The sequence below is a fragment of the Phoca vitulina genome, unplaced genomic scaffold (genome assembly GCF_004348235.1).
Source record: "Phoca vitulina isolate PV1807 unplaced genomic scaffold, GSC_HSeal_1.0 scaffold38, whole genome shotgun sequence".
NCBI classification, from domain to species: domain Eukaryota; kingdom Metazoa; phylum Chordata; class Mammalia; order Carnivora; family Phocidae; genus Phoca; species Phoca vitulina.
Genome location: NW_022589741.1, coordinates 6,782,078 through 6,796,410, shown reverse-complemented (window position 1 = coordinate 6,796,410; position 14,333 = coordinate 6,782,078). Strand labels below are relative to the sequence as shown.

At 43.9% G+C, this 14,333-nt stretch overlaps 1 long non-coding RNA gene across 1 annotated transcript in view; it reads right to left on the bottom strand.

The window, feature by feature from the left end:
- LOC116646906 overlaps window positions 1-14,333 on the bottom strand; it is a 618,727-nt gene that overhangs the window by 35,220 nt on the left and 569,174 nt on the right. The window contains exon 6 of the long non-coding RNA XR_004302238.1: window positions 14,232-14,328. This is a non-coding gene — a long non-coding RNA (uncharacterized LOC116646906). The remainder of the gene's footprint in view (window positions 1-14,231; window positions 14,329-14,333) is intronic.

Sequence of the window (14,333 nt, the reverse complement as noted above, 5' to 3'; positions counted from 1 at the left end):
AGCATCGCAAAATGGGAAAGGTATAGGCTTTAGACACCGGCCCTTCAAATTGTTTATGGGACCGACCGTGGGTAAATTAATTTACTTCCTTGAATCTTGGGTTTCTTGTATGTACAGGGTATAATAATCTCTATCTTTTAAAGATTGCCATAAAGATTAAATGTGAGGGGGGCCTGGGTGGCTCAGTCGGTTAAATGTCCAGCTCTTGGTTTTGGCTCAGGTCATGATCTCAGGGTCACGGGATCGAGCCCCACGTCGGTCTCTGCACTCAGCAGGGAATCTGCTTGAAGATTCTTTCTCTCTCCCTCTCCCCCTCTGCCCCTCCCCTGGTTCACACTCGCATGCTCTCGCTCTCTCTCTCTCTCAAATAAATAATCTTTTTTTTTTTTTAAATAAAGATTAAATGTGAGCTAAAGTCAGCTACTGAGCAAGCTGCATTTAGGAGGATGCAAGTGGGAAGCAGTGTCATCTTTTGTCAACGTTCCCTTTCCAATCTGGTCTGCTGAAACTCCCTTTCCCTCTACTCAGTAATGGTTCGGGCACATTCCTGTCACTTCCTGGGATGGAGAAACAGGCTCATCTCAAGTCCAGTCCACTTCTTACATCAAAACTTCAATTTCTCATGCAAGCTTGAAACACTGGGCCTCCTCTGGACCAGGTCTGCCCAGTCTTTAGAAACCTGTCCTGCCCCCTTCCCCAGGGCTCTGTGGCTCCTGGATTCTTCAGGACTGTGACCGGGGAGAAGATGGGAAAGGGGAGGATCTAGCTTTGGGGCTTTATGCGAGGCAGACACTCAGTGCTGGTGTTGTCTATTCTGGGTGCTTTGTAGTCTCTGCAGGGGACCGAAGAAAGTGCAAGAAAACAAGGAGATGAGTGGCATACGCAAACTCTAAACGACTGGTGTCTGGATTTAAGCAAAGTGTGTGGTACGGGCTTCTGTGGACCTAGGAAAAACGTTCACCTGCTCTTTACAGAAAAAGTTCTAATGAAATGTCCTGGATGTACATTGCTCTCTATTTGACGGCTCCCTTCACCATAACATACATATTGGTTCCCTTGTCTCTCTCTCTCTCTTTTTTAATTGTGGTAAGACTTCCTGTCTCCATGAATCTGACTGCTCTAGGTACCTCATGTGAGTGGAATCCTACAATAATTGTCCTTTTGTGTCTGGTTTATTTGTTCACTTAGCAATGTTTGTAAGGTTAACCCATGTTGTAATATGTATGAGCATTCTCTTCCTTTCTGAGGCTGAATAATGTTCTGTTGTATGTATATACCACATTCCGTTGACAAATTCACATTTCGATGGGCATCTGGGTCATTTCCAATTTCCTTGTCTCTTAAATGCCATCTTAGATAAAGTCTTTGCCGTAAGTAATCATCAGTGGCTGAGATACTGTCAGTGGAGGATTCCTCTTTCTCTGGCCCATCCTTCTCCCTTCTTCTACACGGTGCATAAGCACTGGGCAGCAGGTTGACCCCTGTTCGCTGAGAACTGCTTACCCTCAGGGGAGGTCCCTGATGACCCATGCTTCTTCTCAGCATATCTGCTCCCCTTCCTCCACTCCCTAGCCAGATCGACCCTTGACCTGACTTGGGCCGTCAAAACTGAAATGTACAGACACTGGTCCCACCCAGCAGGAAGGAACACAACACCTGCCATGACACTGTCCATCCTGATGGACGGTGACCCTGGGGTACCTTGGGCGTGCTCAGCTCCCTATAGTAATTCTCTGGCTTTTCTTGGTTCAGTCTAGCCTGGAGAGATTTCTTTACTTGTAGCCAAATCACTTGACTAATGTCTTCTGTATTCTCTTCTTACTTTTCCTTTCTCCTACTTTTCCTTCCTGTTTTCCTTCTCAGATTTCTCTTCCACTGGCCAGGGAGTTTTGCCCAGGGCTGTTTTAGCCAACATCCCTTAGGGCTAAAGGGATTATAAACTCCAAGCTCGACTTTTTAAATTCAGCTGAGTACTGTTCTCTACCCTGGCTCCCATCTAAGCCCTGGGTAATTTAAGGGGACTGTCTGGCCTCCAAGGCCAGGAGACACAGTACATTCACTCAGGCATTTATAGTGAAAAATACTCAAGGCTCTCAGCTGGTGGTATATAAAATCCTGGAGCAAATGTCAACAGACTGGGTGCGTGATCAGCTTTCAAAAACCATAATTTTCTCTCACTTTTTCAGCAAGTTATGCCCCTGAAGCTCATACTTTAGCTAGACCAGCAGAACATGTGTGACATAATTCATGCCTTAACTGGCTGGATGTGGTGGACCCTAAAAGGTGTCTGTAGAGTTCATTCTTTTTTCTTTTGGTTGGATTTCACAGTTCAACTGCTTCTGTAATTTTGGTTTTTATGAGAGATTTCTTTCCCTTCAGTTCTTCTCAATGGTTTAGTAGTTTAAGGCTTTCTTTCTTTCTCTCTCCCTCCCTCCCTCCCTCCCTCCCTCCCTTCCTCCCTCCCTCCGTCCTTCCTTCTTCAATTCCTAGGAAAGATGGATCAAAACAAGGACTGACTCTCAGAACTGCCACTTTGGGTCCTGAAATTCTGGTGGATCCCTGGGTAGGGATCTTCCCTGGGCATTTTCTGTGAGTGGTACCATGATCTCAGCCGCCAGCCTCTTTCTCTGCCAACTTTACCGCTCTTTGCACAAAATGCATCGAACAGCCAAGCATTAAATCCCCCATTTCCATTAGTCCATAGTGCTCTCCTTAATTGGAATGCTGTATTTGCTAAGGCTGGAGGGATAAAGATCTGCTTGTTGATAATAATGGCGATACTTCCACTGACTGAGCATGTGCCTGTGCCCGTAATGGGGCAGGGTTTTAGACTTAAAGCTTCTAACCTTTTTTTTTTTTTAAGATTTTATTTATGTATTTGAGAGAGAGAGCAAGCAAGTGAGAGCACATTACAGCTGAGGGAGGGGCAGAGGGAGAGGGAGAAGCAGACTCCCCTCTGAGCAGAGAGCCTGATGCGGGGCTCGATCCCAGGACCCCAAGATCATGACCTGAGCCGAAGGCAGACCCTTAACTGACTGAGCCACTCAGGCACCCCCAGAGCTTCTAACTTTTAAAAAATATAGGTATGTCATGAGGTGTGACTGACAAAGACTGGCCTTTTAAAAAAACATCTTTCAGGGGTGCCTGGGTGGCTCTGTCAGTTGAGCCTCCGACTCTTGATTTCTGCTCAGGTCATGATCTCAGGGTCGAGAGATCGAACCCCACATCTGGCTCAGTGCTCAGCACAGAGTCTGCTTGCGAGTCTCTCACTTGCTCTCCCTCTGCACCCTCCCCCCCCACCCCCTACTCTCGAGCACACTCTCTCTCTAAATAAATAAATAAAATCTTAAAAAAAGATCTTCGAACTCCCACACCAAAAGGTCCAAGGAGGGGGTGCGTTCACTTGTCATCACGTGCGCGGGTGGGTCCTGGGACTTCCTGTGCTCTCGGTCCCCCACTATCTGCCCACGGGCCATCCTTGAGCTGTGTCTACAGAGTCTGTGAGCTGAGACCAAACATCACAGGCGCAGCTCCTGCAGGGCGGCCGTCGGCCCACAGCCCCGCATCTGACCGCACACGGGCCCCAGCTGACGGTCCCTGTTCTGTGAGCCTATCCCTGTAGTTGATCCAAGTGGAAATTTAGACATCTCCCTGTCATAAAATGATTGATCACAGGAAGGAATTAAATTCAGTGCGTTACTGAGCTCTCACCATAGCAAGATTAGAAAAAAATCCCCATTCTATTTGGAAACAAACACCAATTTCTGTCGAAATTCAAAGTGACTCCATTCATACACTTGGGAGTCAGGTGAGCGGACTCTCAAGAAGAAAATGCAACTCACCTTCGATGAGTGTGGCGTTTGCCATGAGGATGCCCTTCATGCGGATCTGCCAGGATCGTCAAGCACGGGACAGAACTGCTCAGGCAGCTGTCTCCGCCAGTCCCCACCGGGCTTTCCAGGCCTCCAGCGCCTGCCGCATGCCAGCCCGACGGCTCATTCTCTGACTGATCTCCTTGCCCTTTCTGGTGACCAACGTGTCCTCTTAAAACTCTCGCTTCCAGTCGGTTTCTGTGACATGCAGCCCTCTGCCGCCTTCTTCAGTGCCTCTGCTTTATGACTTCCTCACATTAGGACAGTATTCTCCACATTTCTGTCCCAGGCTTCTGGGACTTCTCTGGACACACTCTCTCCTCTGGCTAGCACATAGGTGTCCCCCGCCCCCCAGCCTCAGCATCCCTGCCTGGGGTTACCGTTGGCCTCCGCCCGAGGGTCAGGGCCCTACTTCCCAGCCCTTGCTCCTGACTTCCCCAGTGTCTACCTTCACCTGCTTTGGAATTCCCTGGCGCTGCATTCCCGCTGTCTTGCTGGACATTTGTCCTCCTGGTCCGGGGGCTGGCGAGCATTCCTTAGGGTCCTGTTTTCTTGTTGCACTGGACTTCATTCCAGAGCTGGCATGTGGGTCTCTCCCACTGTGTGCATCTAATTCCAAATCATGACTGCTGCTGGTTCCTCTCCCAGCCACGACTGAGAGGTGATATTCACTACTAGACACTACACTCTTGCTGGACATTGTAGTCTCTGTAATGCCTAGTACTCCATGCATACTGTCTCGTAGTAGATTCTCCATAAATAGTTCGACTTACTGAAGCAAATAACCAGCAAATTGAATTAAAGAGAATGTTTACCACCTCAGGATAACACTAGGTAAGGGATATCAAAGATTCCAGAAAAAAAGAGAAAAGAGTGGGAAATTTAAATTTACTGTATTGGTAAGAAACTATCACTTAAATGTCTGTGGAGGTTTGTTTATATAGTGTGGAGAAGTTTTGGGGCCTGTGTTTACCATGTTCGGATGTGAGGATAAAGAGAGTCTCTTGGGTGGGTATTCTTTCCTCATCTCAGAAAATTTGCCTTTAAACCTAAAATAAGTATGACTACAAGATTAAATTATTAACTCTAACAGTGTCCCCAATTTTCCTCTGCAGGAGTCTTCTGGCAAGTTGGGGATCGACATTTTATACCATACAGGGTAGTGATTACAATCTCGCCCTGTTTTCTCGCCCCCATCTCCTGGGGGAGTCTGATTTCCCATCATTATCTGCATGATCACCACGCACGCGATGGTGACTATCTCCTGTTTGTGCCAGCCGCAGGGGGCTGAACCAGGATACATCCCCAGACAGGCCAGTCATTTGGCAGCCTTTAAAACTGATATTCTCTAAACATTTAATAAAGGTAAGGATAAACTGATTTTCTATTAACATATATTTTATCCCGAGAAAAATTCACTTACTAAATCATTTCCCCCAGGCAGAGACAGAGTCGATGTTGTGAAAACAATTCTGTAAAAAACGCTTTTCTATAGTTCTCTTTTCAGCTTTCATTTGTGATTTCCTGAAGCAGATGTGCTTTCCTTGGGAGACATTAAAGACGTGAAATGTGTATAAAAATAAACCATTTGTTTTTGCTAAATAGTTCATGTCACGCATGATACAGTTTTCAGATGTTGCTGATTCTGAGGGTTGATCTCAGGCAACTGTTAGTGGGCTGGTTCGGGGTTTTAGCTGCATTATGCAACTTGCAAAAATGCTCAACGGGGTCACCTATGCCCTGGTGAGGAGTACTATTTTTTAAATCTCATTCAAGGACACTGCCTAGATCAGCAGCAGTGGAACCAATTTACATTTCCCGGTTATGTGGGATGTCATGTGCGGAAGCCTGAATTAACTGGTCCCATACATTCAATCTATTCTGATGGTGCTTTAGCATCATGATAGGTCGGCACCCTCCGCAGCCACCCTGCCTCTTGAGTCTGGCTCTAACTCCATCATGAGGCTTTTGTCTGCATTCTGTCCTCCTTCTGGCCTGAGATTCTTTTTCTTTCTATTCGGACTTTGTCTTTTCCTCTCCATAAGTAATAATGCTTCCCTTAAGCTCTTAAGATATTTTAGCAATTTGGTCACAGAAATTCTCTTCTGTGGCAAACTCATGAAAAGTCTCTGCCCAGTCCCTGGTTCGAAGTTGCCCCACCCACACCGGCTTCTGGCCAGGACTAACTGAACGGAGGACCGTGGCCACGTAGTTCAAGGGGACCCACAGGGAGGTTGGATGAACCGATAGGATTCTCTCTCAGAGGCATTTGCAATTGCGAGAGACTGAGCCAGCTGATGACAGCAAGCACTCATGAAAGACCAGGTGACATCAGGACTGCTGTCCCTACGTGGGGTCGCAGGAAGCAGAGGAAGCCAGATGAGGAAAGAAAAAAGGGAGCTGGAGAGAAGGGAGGGGAGAAATCACGAGACTCCTGAGGACACGGAACCTTCAGTCTATCCTTGTCTGGTCCAAAGATGCTTCATCCTTCTTTTGTCCTGAGAAATACTACTTTTAAAGTAATGTCCCCCTTTACTTAAATTACCATGAGGTAATCTGTTTCTTTCAACAAAACAGACTTTAACCAAAGCCCCTTTCTTCTTTCTGCCGCCCTGGCTGCCTGAGTGTCTTCTGGGCTCAGCCCTCCTTCTTTCGTTCCATCACCCTCTCCAGGGGAGGCAGCAGCTCGGCCTCCTAGGGGACAATGTTGGCGACTGAGAGTCACTTGCCCACTTTATTAATCAAGGTCATTAGTGAGAACTGCCTCGATACAAAGTCCCCTAAAACTTAGTAGCTCATCTCACCAAAAGCATATTTCTCATTCACATAAAGTCTGGTGTGGGTTAGGAGGCCCTCCTCCACCCAGGAGTAACGTCATCTGGAACAAGGGACTCTGTGGTTGCCCATGTAGGAACAGAGCGGCATGGAGAGGCAGAAGGACTCCTAATGAATGGCTTTGGGCTGGGACTGACAGATGCCACTGTGGCTTCTACTCAGCGCCCATTGTCCAGAGCCCACGTTCGCCGTGTGGACATCTGGGGAGCGGAAGGGAGCGCACAGACCGCGGGGTGAGTATGGCTGCTTACAGCACACCCGTGTTTGCCCCCCGCATCCGGTGGCTTGGGCGGATGCTCTCGAGGAGACAGCAGGGAGGCTGCGAGGCCCAGTCGGGAAGAGCATGGGCTCTGGGGGAGCCAGGCCACAGACGGGCTCCAGCCGGGGCAAGCGGGAGCGCCCCTGTCCCGCAGGACGCCCCCAGGTCACGCTGCTCCTGCCTGCCTCCCAGTCACGCCCTGAGCACAAACCTTGTGCAGGTTCCGCAGTAAAGGAAAGACTATGAACGAGCGTGACTTTAAAAAAAAAAAAAAAAAGAAATTTAACAGACCTTGACTTTGAAGTGGTTGCTGGTCAGAGGGCAGGCCGGCAAATGACTGCGAGCTTGGGCTCTTGCATCAGAACCGCTGGTTGAAGTCCCCGCGCTGCCATGTGTTTGCCAGCCATGCGACCTCAGGCAAGTTATTTAACCTCTTGCGTCTCAGTTTGATCATTTGTAGAATAAGAACAGGGCTTCCTTCCCCGACGTGTTGTCAGGATACAGTGGGCCGATACATACAACATGCTTAGAGGAACGCCTGACGCACTGCACCTGTTAACGCATCATCATCATTTCACGCAGGCATGTTGGGGGGCCGTCCAATTATTCCAGTTCTGCTACTTTGGCACGAAGCACCCTGGGAAATCCCTCCAAGCAGTTCTTTCAAATCCAAGCCGTGACCTGATAAAATCAGTGTCTCACAACTCCTCTTGGACTGATGAGCTGAAGGCGTCATGCATTTATTGGACAACTGCCCTCCTTACGCCCCAGGCTCCAGCCTAGCAGAACTCCTTCCGGTTCCTTCAGCGCTCAGCCTTCTGCTCCGCCCACCTCTGAGCATGTGCACCTGTCTGCTGACTCTTCCCCAGGGGCCCTGCAAAAATGGGCCTTGCCCAGGTCTTGGCTCAGCCTGTCTTCTTCTGCCTCCATCCCATTCTCTTTCATCCTCACAAAGGCTTGGCTTCTTCAACTCTCCCCTTTCCTTTGGACCATCAATTTCCCTTGACTACTTATTGTTTTCTATTAGCATTAAAATATTTTGTGATATTTCCTGTCTTAAAAAAAACCATCTTTTCTGGACCAAATGTCCCCCTCTAGCTATCACTTCATTCCTCTGCTCTTCTTTGTTGCAAAAATTCTCACCAAATTGTCTATATTTAGTGCGTCCACTTCCTTTCCTCCCTTTTTTCTGGTCTAGTCAGGCTTTTGCCCCCACCCCCTCACCACAGGTTCAAAGATCGCCAAAGACCTCCATGCTGCTAAATCCAATGGTCAATCCCCATCGTAGGGACACGAGACTCAATGGATAAATTCCCTCCTTTCAGAAACACTTTCTTTGTTCAGTTTCTAAGTCATGCTCTTTAGGTTTTTACTCGTTTCCAAGTTCCTTAGTTGAAATCCTCTTTTCTTCCCAACCTGCAGGTATGGCTGGGTGGGCTGGGGCTCAGTCCTTTGGTCTCTCTCTGTCTGCTCTTACTTCCTAAGTGATAACACCCATTTCTCTAAATACTCTCTTACTTTGACAGCTTCCAAATGTATACTTGACGCTGGACTCTTCTCTTGAACTCAAAGTATGTATGTCCTAAAAAGTAGCCGAACTTCGGAGGTCCAATCCACATCTCCAACTTCACTTTCCTAGAACTGAACCCATGATTCCCAGTGCTCCCAATCCTGTTTCTCCTTCTGTGTTTATCTCAGTAAAGTGGGATCACTGTTCACTCAGTTTAGATGACAAATGTTGGCATGTCATCCTCATCCTTCTCTCGCACTTCACCAGCAAATCCTGTCATTGGCACCTTCAGAATACATCTGGAATCTGACTCTCTGCTGCCACCTCAATCCACACCACCACCGTCTCTGCTGGATGATCACCTCCAAGCCTGCCTTCTCATTTTCTTATATGGACCCCACACCCCCCCGCTTTGCTTCACACAGCAGCCAAAGCTAGTTTTCAAAGAAGTTTTTACCAAAGTCTGTAAGACCAAAGTCTATGAGACCCAGACCCAGGCTGCCTTTCCTACTCCCATCTCAACCACTGGTCTTCATGCCACTCCTCTAACACACCAAGCACGCTCCTGACTCAGGACAGTACTTCTTGTTCTCTCATCTTGGAATAGTCTTCACCCAGAATATTTTAATGTGGTATTTCCATGCATTTCATTTCCATTAATTCCTAAGCCAATTCACATGTCTTACCCCCTCACTTCATTCAAATGTCACTTCCTCAGAGCTGTCTTCCATGGTAATTTTACCTAAAATATCAGTCCCCATCTTCTCTTCCCTGTATCTGCTTTCTTTTTTATCATAGCATTTATCAATATATATATATATTTCTTATATATAACATATATTTCTTAAATATTATATATATGTGTATATATATTATATACGTATATATATATTATATATAATATATATATATGTCTTTTCCCCACACGCTCTTGGATAGTATCTTATGGGTAGAGAATTTGTCTGCTTTATCCACCACTGTATGGATGATTTGCACAGAGTTTCACCTCTCCCTGGACCTTCCCTTTCTCCAATTTTTCTTCTGACCAACTCCTTCTTAATATCCCAATTTATTTTTCCTTCCTTTGGGAAGCCTTCTCTAGGACAGTGGTGGGTACTGTTTCTATGCACTCATAAACTATTGTTTACCCTCATCATGGAGCTCACTACACTGTATGGCAGTTTTCTGTTTCTTCAGCTGGGCAGCCCACAAACCAGGCCTCCTGGTGCTTGGCTGAATCTGTCCTTGAGTCATTTCTCCAGGAACCAGGCCATGAGATCCCCATCTCTCTGCTGCTAGGAGGAGACATTATCTTCCCTTCTCCATACAAGAAGAGCTGCCCTCAGAGTCTCCCTCTTGTGTGGTCCAAGAGCACCTTTAGAGGACCCCCTGATGGTGCCCAGCCTTCCATCCCCCCAGGAAAGCTGGGCTGTAGTCTACCATCCTGCAGTGACTGTTGTGAGGGAGGCTGCAAAGCTTTAGGGAGCAATAAATGCCACTGAGCTGTGAAGGGAGCAAAGTGCTGCCTGGAGAGCAAGGCTGCAGCTACCATAATGACTTAGATGAGAGCAGAAGGAACTCCAGTCGTTTCTTAGTCTGTCATTTTTTCTATTATCCTCAAGACTGAGCATGAAACATTCATTATAGCACGTCCTTACTGATTCAACTGATGAAAATATATTGGTATTAATAACACGAAACTCTAAGGCACTGGGGATAATAAAACAATTGATTGTGAGCATAACGTGTCTCAGAATATTTTTATGTTGTACTTCCATGCATTTATTTCCATTAATTACTAAGGCAGCAAGTAGGTGATTTGAGCATCACATCATCAAGCTATATCACCATTTTTATTTGGCACTTATATGATTATCCAGAGGAAGTAGTTTGGTTGTTAGCAACAGTTTAATTTGAGGCAAAAATGATATAAAACTGTTGGAAAGGATTAACTCACTGATGAAAGGCATAGAGCTGGGGCTTCAAAGGGCTTAAATATGGTCATTAAAAATAATGTTCTTTTGAGGTATTTTTAATATTGCATCCTCTTAGGAAGTTTCAAAAACAGAGTCTTCTTTGTTTTTGTCTGGGGTCTAACTTAGGTCCTTGTCTTTTGATATTCAGATTATTATGATAAGGCATAGGAAAAAACTTTTTTATTATGGATTGTAACTTTTACCTGAAAAACATTTTTTGCTTGATCATTTTTTTCAGTTCATTTTATTCAAGTTTATTGTCAACTTTTGGCAAGACTGATCTCACCAAGATATATGATGTAAAAATATGCCATTTTTAAGGCACTGTACAAAATAATTATAAAAATTATGGGAGCTGGGATGCCTGGGTGGCTCAGTCGGTTAAGTGTCTGCCTTCAGCTCAGGTCATGATCTCGGGGTCCTGGGATTGAGCCCCGTGTCAGGCTCCCTGCTCAGTGGGGAGACTGCTTCTCCCTCTCCTCTGTCCCTCCCCTTGCTTGTGTTCTCTCTCTCTTTCTCTCTTTCAAATAAATAAATAAAATCTTTAAAAGAAAATTATAGGAGCTTTAAAAGAAAAAAATCTAAATTTAGCTGACCTCCAACCAACTGCTCTCATTTTGCCATATTGTCTTCTGGTGTTTATTTCTATGCCTACATATTCAGCATGCCATATATATATTTAGAATGGCATTCACAAAATTTTCTATTTTGTTTTATTCTTTTATCATTTATCACAAACATTTTGTTTTATATTAATTTTATAATGACTATATAATGTTTCATACAATTATATAACTGTCACTTCCATTTTCATTTTGTAAATAATACCACAATGGAAATATTCATTCTTATGGGTTTTTCATATACCTTATTCTTTCTTTAAGATAATCCTATGAGTAATTTTACTAGGTCAAATTGTATGAACTTTTTTTTAAATCTCATAAAATACATTTCCAAACTACTTCTCAAGAGGACTGAACAAATTTAAATTGTCCCTAGCAATATATCAGGTACCAGTTTAAAAATATTTCCATCAGGATTATGAATTTTCACTTAAAGTGCTCGTTAATGTAGCATGGGGAAATCACCTTGTTTCTGCCGAGTGGTTTCAGAGACTATTTTCTACGTTTGTTTAGCAATTGTTTTTCCTCTTGTGTGAACTTTATTTTCAGATCCTTTGTTTATTTCCTCTTTGGGTCTAGATAATTTTCTTGGCAATTTCTACAAGCCTTCATGTTTGCTGTAAATATTTCCTTAGTCTTTTGGGGTTTTTTGCATTTTAGTTATGTTACTCTTTATTGTACCTGAGCTTTAGGTACTTACACAACTGAATTATTTCTTCTTACAGTTGTCATTCCTTTAAAGATGGATATAATTTTTTTTAATCCTATGGTCTGTTGGTTTTCTTTGATTAGAAATTTATATTTGCCTCTTTAATCATGTAGACTTTATTTTGGTAAATGGGTGAGATGATTATTTTACATTATGTACTTTTATTCTTACATAGGTTATTAAATAGCACAGGATCATTTAAAATGCCCAGTTGGCAGTAGGATATTTTTGAAACTCATTCAATAATATGCATTGTTGAGTTGGGTAGTGCTTTAGTCACAAGGAAATGAAAAATGAAAATGATGCCATTTTAGTCATTAAGGAGCTCGGAGTTTAGGCAAGAGAAGAGGGCAGGGAACAGTCCATAAATAGCAACATTCTAATATTTCACACTGACCACTGAGTCACTGTGCTGGGAAACTGAACTCTGTTCTCTTCTCATTCCTATTTCTTTTCTTTTTTGTCACACTCCTTTGCTCTGGCCTGTTCTGTTTGTTCTCTTGTTCCTGCATCCTCTTGGGCTTGCTTTCTCCTTCTCTTCCTTGCTGTCCTTTTCCCTCCTTCCCACTTTGCTCTCTTTCCCTCCCCATTTGCTGTTCTCCCTTCTGACCCCTTCCTTCTTTCTTCCTTTATTCTCCCTCCCTCCATCTCTTCTTCACCCATGCCGCCTCTAGAGAAAAGAAATCTTTACTCTCTCTTGGGAGACATACATCCTAAATCAATGGCAAGGTGTTAGTCAAAGTGGGCTTAGGAGCTAAGCAGACTTGAATTCAAGTCTTGGCTCTCTCACCACCATCAGCTATATCAATATAAGCAATTGCAGGAAGTCCTTACTTGGCACAGTTCTGACATGCATGAATTTAAGTTACCACAATTTAGTTAAATAATCCTACTCCTTCAAGAACATGGTTCAGATTTAAGTTACCATACTATATTGACTATGAGTAATTGTATAACTTAACAGACTGCTAGCTTCTCAGTCCACAAATCACATCATAAATAACAAATGGACATCATGATCAGTAACCAATCCTCTCATTTTCTCAAAGCTTGTGGGTGATTGATTGGTCACTACGCGTCTCTTATTCCATTTACAACAGGCAGTAAAGAGTGTAGTTGTGTTGCCTTCTTGTGCCCCAATGATGAATTTTACAAAAATGAATAATCAGAAGAGGAAACTGACTAACAAAGATGAAAGTGCAGCAAATAAACGAAAGTGATATCACTGGGAGTGAAAGTGGAACTGCGCATAAATGGAGTTTGTAGAAGAAATAGCTGACCTTGGGAATACCGGCACTCACTGTTCAGTATGCTCCAGGTACACAGCCCGAGGAACTCAGTGAAGGTGAACGTATGGACCGAAACGAGGAAAGTGGTTGTGATGAGAAGGATGAAGGTGTCCCAGAAGAAGTGGTGTCAGCAATTAACTTCACATTTAAAGAACATTCAGAGATATTTCACATCATTAAAAGAACAAAAGATGAAATGTGGGGAGTCCACCCAAACATAGAAAAGAGTATATATTGGGGCACCTGGGTTGCTCAGTCAGTTAGGCCTCTGACTCGATTTCAGCTCAGGTTATGATCTCAGGGTCGTGAGATCGAGCCCTATGTTGGACTCCTCGCTGGGCATGGAGCCTGCTTAAGATTCTCTCTCTCCTTCTGCTTCTCCCTCCCCCCACCCCCCACCGCATGCTTGCACACATTTGCTCTCTCTCTTAAAAAAAATGAAAAGAGTACGTATCATAAATTATATGACAGGAAGGGAGCAATCACTGTTCAAATTAGTCTTGATACTTTTATCCTGAAGAAATAACAAACTTTAATTCTCTTGTAGTATAGTAAAAAAATATTAGTTTTACCCTTTTTCATTACCCTGTACACTACACTTATAACAGACAGTTATAGAGTTCTTAATCTTTTGGGAGAAAATTTTAAAGGTCACAAAACAATAGCAATGTTTCCCATTGGTTATTAAGATTATTAAGATTGTGGTTTTCATGGCCCCAAACTAGTGTACAGAGTGGGGACTGCGTATTTTAATTTCTCTCAACGTTAGTTCTCTGTATGTAAAATGAAAGAGTATGATTTCCTAGCATGACTGTGAGTGTTAAGTGAGACCATGCTTATAAGGTGCTTGGAGCATCTGGACCTTGATAGACTTTCAATAAAAAGTAGCTATTATTAATATTAACATCATTATTATCAACCAACCATCAAAACAATATGGCATAATTCTACCAAATTGGGCTTAATGCAGCTTTATTTTTTAAGCCAAAGAAGTTGTGTAAAGTATCAGAATTAAATGAGAAAACACAACAATTAATTAGTGGAAAAGTAAATATTTTTCCAGCCATCAGGAAACTGCCCACATCCTCAAGATGCCTCCCTCCAAAACAATCATATTGTTAGTTTGGATAATAAAAGAGAGAGCTCAAACTCACATACTTGGACTTGCCTGGAGTACTAATTTCAGGAAGCTCAAATCTCCTTTTGTTCAACTTCGAGTATTTAATTTCTGCTTTCTCTCCGTCCTGAGAAACGCCTGTG